We start from the raw sequence: 8170 nt of genomic DNA on the forward strand, positions 1-8170 counted from the left end.
GTTTCTGTTCTATAACTGGACATGGATCTAGCCAGTTTCTCTATTCTAGCCAATCATTTAGTTGAACACAGACTGTCTGTTCTATACGTTTCCCTAGAAATGGGATGTTGGATACTGGCAAGTAACTTTCAAGTTTGCCCTGGTCAAGGTTTTTCTTTGGCAAAGGGTGAACCAATGCCCTTTTTAATGCTGTTGGTAGTTGCCCATTAGAAAGAGAGATCATAATTTTTGTGGTGTCTTCTATGAGGTCCATACTTGCCTGCTGCACAATCTTTGATGGGCAGGGGTCCAGGGAGCAGCTAGTTGGTCAAAGGTCTCTTAGGATTTTGTCAAGGCTCTCCTCTATCATTGGGATAAAAGTATCCCATCTGTCCCTGTCAGGAAGGGGCAAGTTTGTGCACTCCTGGTTAACTAATTGGGGACTGGGTGGGACTGCCTATAAATCCTGGCATTTTAATTTTGTTGGCAAGGTATGCAGCAAATTCACTGCAGTTCAGTTTAGACTGAGTAGGCTGTTTACTATACTGAACAACTGCTTGGTTGAATTGGCAGCCTGTGTAATGCATTGAAATATTGTTTTTTGGTTGGTATTAAGGTTTGGCGGTACTTCGTCATGTGCTTCCTACAGTTTAGCCTGTCTTCATCCAGGCGAGATTTACGCCACCTCCTTTCCAGTTTCCCTCCTTTGCGCTTAAGGATTTGAAGTTCTGAAGAAAACCAAGGGGCGTGTTTGTTAGCGGGGCATAAGACCTTTTTTTAGTGGTGACGTTTTCTCTAAGATCTTGGCTAAATGTGTATTCCAAATGTCAACCTGTTCCGACACTATAGTGTCCACTGTAGTATCCACCTGTGGATAGTCCAAGGCCTCTAGGAAATTCTCAACGGTCAGCTTTTTTTTGTCTCTGATCTTCCAAACTCTGGGAGGTGCCATTTCTTTCAGGTGGTCACTTAGGGAAAATTTAATTAGGTCTGGACTATGATAGGGGTGTTATTTCAATACTGTTATTCTAGAATTCTGGTCTAGTATGTGAACCTTTTAGTGGGTTGGAGAACTGATCACCTGTGTGAATCCTAGTGCTATCATCATGTCCAGAAAGGCAGCTCTGGTGGTATCTGCAGTTTTGATGTATATACTGAAATCTCCCGTGATCACCAGCCTACAGTAATTCAGGGTCACTTGAGTAATCCAGTCTAGGAGTTCTTGCACAGATAATGTGTTACGAGGTGCTTGGTATACCATGAGCAGCCAGATTGGTTTCTCCTCTTCAAGCTGGATTTATATTTCTTTTCTAATTTTGTATTTAGCGGAGTATGGAAGAAAATTTATTTCTGTTACTTTTACCAGTATTTTCACTGCGAATAGAATCTGGCTTTCTTGGGAGGTCTTCAATTTTTGTTTGCATGTTTTTTGTGGCCCCCTATTTTGTATCAGTTGAGGGTCTGTCCATGCGACTGAGGTGAAGGATTCTGCTGGTATGCAGAATCTGTAACAGTCCAGCTTGTTCCAGTTTCCCAGTAGTGGATATATTGGTATATAGGGTGAGAAATAGTCTGACAGTAAATCATATGTCAGATTTAATGTCAATAAATGTATTGTGAAAAGAATTAGCAGATTAAGATGAATCTTGCAAACATCTTGTATGAATAGCAAACATACCCCTTTGTTTATTAAGCCACGCTAGGGCTGGCGGTGCGCAAATGCTGACACAGCCCATTCACTTTGAATGGGCTGTGTTGGCATTGCTGCGTGGCCTAGTACACAGGAAAACATAGGTTGTCTACAAATACAAAAGTGCAGTGAAAATCAATTGGCCATTTGGAACTTACAGTAAAGATTATATGTTTTAATATTATTTGTAAATTGGTTGCTGCCTGTGCATATCATTTTGTACCAACAGAATGTATAATACAATTATGTACATATCTATGGGTGTTATTTTTGTTTGTTTTTCTTTGGGGGGGGGAGAGCGCCCATTGTTGAACATTTACCAGCACGCCACTGCCTATATGCAACCCTAAACATCCAGGTTTCACAATTTCTATGAAAACATTCCAGATTTGAGGTATGTAGCTTTCTCTTGCCATTTGAACATTCTTGTTATATTTGGATTTGTGGGAATGCAGTCCATGCATATTTAAACAGATCAAAATCCACAGTTCTTGATTAAACAAACAAAATCCAAGAAAGTCCGAAACAACTAGAAACATATCAAGTCTGACTGAGAGGACAGCTGAGTGAAATACTAATGAATCTGATCCGATTTACAGGTTTGCCTACTTGATAATCAATCCAGAGCACAAATAAGTTGCACTCCACCCTACCTGAGTCCACAATTACCTCTCTCTAGCCAGAGAATAACTCAACTAAGCAAAAGCTGCTTCCTGCATTAGCAATGAAGGTGGCACGCCTTGTATGTCTTCTTAGTCTAAGCTTTGACTCGGCCACTGCAGAACATGCTTGACCAGGATGAAAAAAAACAATATCAATTTTCAAAATGCATAGCTGCGTTATTTAAAATTTCATATCTCCAAAAGACTGAAGAATTTTGTGCACATTGAGTGCAGAGAGTCACTTCTTTTTACTAACTACACAGGTTCCAAGAATTAATTACTCTGTTCTTTGAACATGCTCAGTAATGCTTATTTATTTGTTGGGATTTATTAACCACCTTTATGAAGAGATTCACCCAAGGCGGTGTACAACAGGTACAGTTTTACATAAAACTTACAATTTTGTAAAGTAACCAAGAATAAACATAAATACAATAAATAAGGTAAACTTGAAAACAGTAAACTGAAACCTAATAATAGAGCTACTGTGAAGCAGTATCGAAAATATACACACTTAACATTTAATGTTGATGAGGATGAACCTTTTTGTTGTTGCTGTTAGTTGGGAGGATGCCAGCAAAGTGTCGGGAGGTTAGTTTTAAGGCAGACTGCTTAACGTGTGCAGTAGGTATGTGCATAAGTTACATCAGATTTCTAAAGGATGGGGGTGTGGCCAAGATGGAATAGGATCAGGATGTTTGTGAGGCACTCTCCACAATTAACTCTAAATATTGTCTTACCATTTTCCTCGATGCCTAAGAGGAAGGGTAAAGTCCAGTTTATCCCTCCTTAACTCCTGCAGCTCCCTCCTTGAAGCAGGTGGTGATAACTGCCTACATACACCCAGCACAAATGTGTGCTTCTGCTGATGCCAGTACAAACAGGAGTCCTGGCAAGGAAGGCAAAGTATTGCTAAGCCCACATTGCCTTGTCGATCTTCCGGGCCCACTCAGCATGCTGGGAGAAGTGCAGGCATGAGCACTGGAAGGCGACAGTTTCCTGCCGCTTCTGGAGGGGCATGTTCCCAGTTCTACTGAACAGCAAGAAATGACACCGCTGGGAGTTTCGGGATCTCCATCAGTCTCCTCTGTGGAGTTTTCTGAGAGACTTCCTAGTGAGGAAGCTGCCCCCAAAGGGGATAAGGGTAGTTCACTTCAAATCAGTTCAGCTCTGCATCCGCTGCTGACTAAGATCACTTTGGAATCTATTTGGACAGCAGTAGAGACCCTCCATAAGGTATGTGTTACTTTTGTTGCTAGCTCCATGACTAATGCCTCTAGAATTAGAATAATGGAATAGTGGGAAGGACTAACGGAAAGAAAATTATCAGGTAAGGGCTCATTTTTCCTTGTGCAAGTAAAACGCTTGTAAAATTACCCCCCAATATGCGGTCCAAAACTTATTCTGAACTCGAGTCAGATCAGAAATCTGGTACTTCCCCAGCTGGTTTCAGTAATGTAGTTTAGTGTTTTCTCCCTCTTAAAAATACATCCTAGGATGTGCAGTCTTTCCAAACAAAGAAGGCCTTTTCCAGTCTTTAGGCTGCATGTACTACGTTATAATATAAATGAGAATGGGGCGCTGTGGAGCACCAACTGAGATGGCAGCATAATCACTGAGCTCTCTAAGACTCCTACAATCAATCGGACTATCAAACAACCTTATGTAACTAATTACAATCTAATTACTACATTAATAACCATATAACTCATGGCATCTGGTAAAAATAGCAAACGTCATCGAGTTGAACCCGTGTCGCCGTAGAAAGGGCAGACTGGAAAACCTGATGAATCCAGCACAGCGGCCATCTTGGAAGAGATACACACTCTCAAAGAATTAATCAAAGACACCAAGGAAGGTCTAAACGATATAAAGGAAGACCTCTCACTCATCAGATCTGATTTATCTATGTTAAACTCCAAGGTGCTTACTTTGGAGAAGAAAATCAACATTTCGGAAGCCAACATAAAAACAATACAAAAGCAAGTTAAGAAGATCACACTGCTTGAGAGAGAAATGGAGGACAGTAACAACAGATCCAGACGTAACAACATATGTTTACTAGGCCTACCAGAAAACCTAGAAGGCTCCGATCCCGTGCAATTTCTAGAGAAATTCATACCAAACATTTTGGGCCTCCAATTTGCCAAGGATTTCGAACTAGAACGAGCAACAGATTACCATCTCAACGTGGCCCTAAAGACAAATATCCTCGGCCTATCATCATGCATATACTGCATTACCCTCAAGTTATGGAACATTTTCAGCGTGCCTGCATTCGTACTCCAGTAAAATATGAAGGCCAAGAGCTACAATTTCTGCCGGATCTATGCAAGGCAATGGTTCAAGCACGGAAACAGCTTTTGGCCTATCGACCTAAACTGAAAGAGATCAATGCTAGATATGGCATGCTGTACCCTGCCAAGCTACGAGTAACATACAACGTTACCAAAGATTTTACCTCTTCCGACACCTTGGCTTCTGATCTGGAAGAAATAGCGTCAAGTAAAATTGACGCAAGTTAAGCTTAAATTTCTATCATGGCTGTTTATATTACAATTTAGTTGTTATATGGGCTATAATGTAATTTATGTGCGAGATTTCCTAACCACTATATTTTTTCTCTTCTTTCTCTTATCGCTCTTATTTTCTACAAGGTTAGTCTCAATCAGTCCTAAGTTTTCTTGATATTTTTGTATGACTTACAGTAATCATAAGATTGTATACATACTTTTTCATTAGTAATGATATTCCTAAAACCATATATGGTTTCCTTAAATCCTCGGAGTCAGTGAGGGGATGCTGGTCATCCGGGTATTCATATCTCATGGTTAGAACATACTGTGTTTGTTGTTCACACACTGTTATGTTTTATGTTAATGTACTCGGCTCTAAAAATATGATACTTTCACTACATAATACTGACTCTATTCTTAGGAGTGTATACATAATGCTGTTCTTATCATTTCACATGCTAGGTGTTACATGACGCTTAATATTTTATCCCTCAATGTTAAGGGATTTAACAATCCAATTAAGCGAAAACATTTTTTTTTAAATTCCTTAAATAAGTATGTACCCGATATAATCTTCTTCCAAGAAACACATTTATCTGACCGAGTCAATTAAACTTAAAACGTCATGGTCTTTAACCCCTGTTTTCTCTGCTGCTGATGGAAAAAAAATGGTGTGGCCATTCTTATCAGGAAGAAGGATAATATTAAATTAATATCATCTGACAATGACTCATTAGGCAGATGGGTTAAGGTACACTTCACAGTAAATGATGAACCCTTAATGTTATTGAACCTATATGCACCGAACACTGATTGCCCGGATTTCTTCCACACTATTGCTGACCTAATTGCATCTGAAGGAGATAAACCATACATGGTAGGAGGTGCTTTTAACCTTGTCTTGAACCCTGAAATTGATAGGAAATCCACGTTCCCATGCAAGAAAACCAGAGCTTGGTTCATTCTGAGAGACATGATGCTACAACTTAAACTATGTGATTGTATAGCACGGGCAAAAACATGGCGCTTTAATGCTAGTTTAGTAGCTCATCCTGAATTTACAGAGGAAACAAATGGTGACATTATAGAATATTTTCATTTAAACACATTGGATGACACTAATTGGACAACTAGATGGGACGCTTTCAAAGCTTATATACGTGGCTCAATTATACGTTTCTCCGCCAAACAAAAAAAGAAACAAACGTGAAATTATTGAATTGGAAAAATCTTTACCATGTTTAGAAAAAATCCATCAGAAAACACCTTCTGATCTAGGTAGTTTGGAAAAGTTACAAAAAGCAAGATACAAATACAACTTAATATTAGCTAATAATGCTAATAAAGAGATATTCATGAAATCAGCCCAATACTATGTCAACAATAATAAAGCCAGCCATTTGCTAGCCAGTTACCTAAAATCAAGAGCTGAACAAAATGATATCTCTGTCATCAAAGATGACAAGAATGCACTAATTACAGATCAACAAAATATATTAAAGGCCTTTTTGCAGCATTTTTATGTGTCTTTATATAAGTCAGAATCTAACTTAGATGATAATGATCTGGCTTTTCTTAAGGACCTTGATCACCACACTCTTGATGATAATGATAATTTGGAATTGATGGCCCCCATAACTGAACAAGATGTACTATCTGCCATAAAGTCTATGGCAAAAAAAGGCTCCTGGACTGGATGGACTTACATTGGAATTCTACTTAGCTTTCCAGGCAACACTTACTCCCATAATAAGTTCATTCTATAATCACTTAATTACATCTGGCGAGGTTAGTGGGAGTTTTACTGAGGCTACCATTATAGTTCTCCCAAAACCTGGCAAAGACCCCCACTACATACAGAACGATCGTCCCCTTTCACTCATCAATCTTGATGCTAAGATATACGCTAAGATAATAGAAGAGAGATTGCAAGCTGTTTTACCTAAAATTATAAACACTAATCAAACGGGCTTTATGCATGGTAGATACTCCTATGGTAACACCAGATTGTTTTCTAATGTAATTCTACAAGCACAGGCTTCAACTACTCCTCTTGTAGCCATTGGGCTAGATGCCGAAAAGGCTTTTGATCGAGTGGAATGGCCTTATATGTTTCAAGTACTCAAATGGTTTGGTTTTGCATCTGATACCATCAGAATAATCCAAGTTCTATACACTCACCCATCCACTAAACTATTCATAAATGGTCTTTTCTCCTCCTCTTTTTTCCCCAACAAGAGGAACTAGTCAAGGTTGTCCTCTCTCCCCACTTTTATTCAACATTGCACTTGAACCTTTATTAATAACAACAATATTGTGATCAGATCAGACCAAAGGTGTAGAAATTAGGTAATATTTTGGCTAAGTTATCAGCTTATGCTGACGATGTTCTACTGTACACAACACCCTCATCCATACCACATATTCTGGAAGTAATTAATAACTATTCCAAAGTCTCTGGTTACAAACTAAACCCCTCAAAAACAGAAATGATGCCATTAAACACAGCTAACCTCCAATACAGCTTCACTCAATCCCCCTTTAAATGGGCTCCTACAGGTCTGAAATATTTAGGTGTTTTCTTTTGTACCACTCTGTCAGAGTCTGTTAACCAAAATTCTGCATATCTGCTGAAATGTATTACTGAGATGACTACCAAATGGTCTCCACTTAAATTATCTTGGTGGGGTAGACTAGACACCATAAAAATGATGATTACACCAAAAGTGAACTATATCCTCAGTATGCTTCCAATACTACTTGAACCCTGTACATACAAATGAATGGAACAATTATTGTCTAAATTCCTATGAACTAATAAACCTCCACGTATTACATTAAAGAGACTTAAATGTTCCAAACAACACGGAGGGGTCAACTTCTCTAGCTTCTTGGAATACCACACGGCTTTTACGCTAAGACAGAGTTCTAAATTGATAACTTCATCTGAAATTACCAAAGAGCCACTATGGATACAACGGGAGTCAAAGAAATACAAATCAATACCTTTGCATTTATTACCTTGGTCATACTTGCCTAAATCAGACAATAATCCAATAATAGTTGCTTCCCAAATATCCTTCAAATCCATGGACTCCTGTGTTCAGCATTCTTTTTATTCAACCACAAACTTACACATATGAAATAATCCAAAATTCAAGATTAACGATAAATGTGTCTCATGGTCTAAATGGATAGAAGCAGGCATCTGGTACATACACCACCTTCTTGATCGAAATAAGTGGATTCTGTTTGCAATCAACATATAAACTGCACAACCAATGCTACTTTCAATGGTTACAATTAAAACACTGCATATCTAC

This window comes from Microcaecilia unicolor, chromosome 4, assembly GCF_901765095.1.
Source record: "Microcaecilia unicolor chromosome 4, aMicUni1.1, whole genome shotgun sequence".
In the NCBI taxonomy this organism is placed as follows: domain Eukaryota; kingdom Metazoa; phylum Chordata; class Amphibia; order Gymnophiona; family Siphonopidae; genus Microcaecilia; species Microcaecilia unicolor.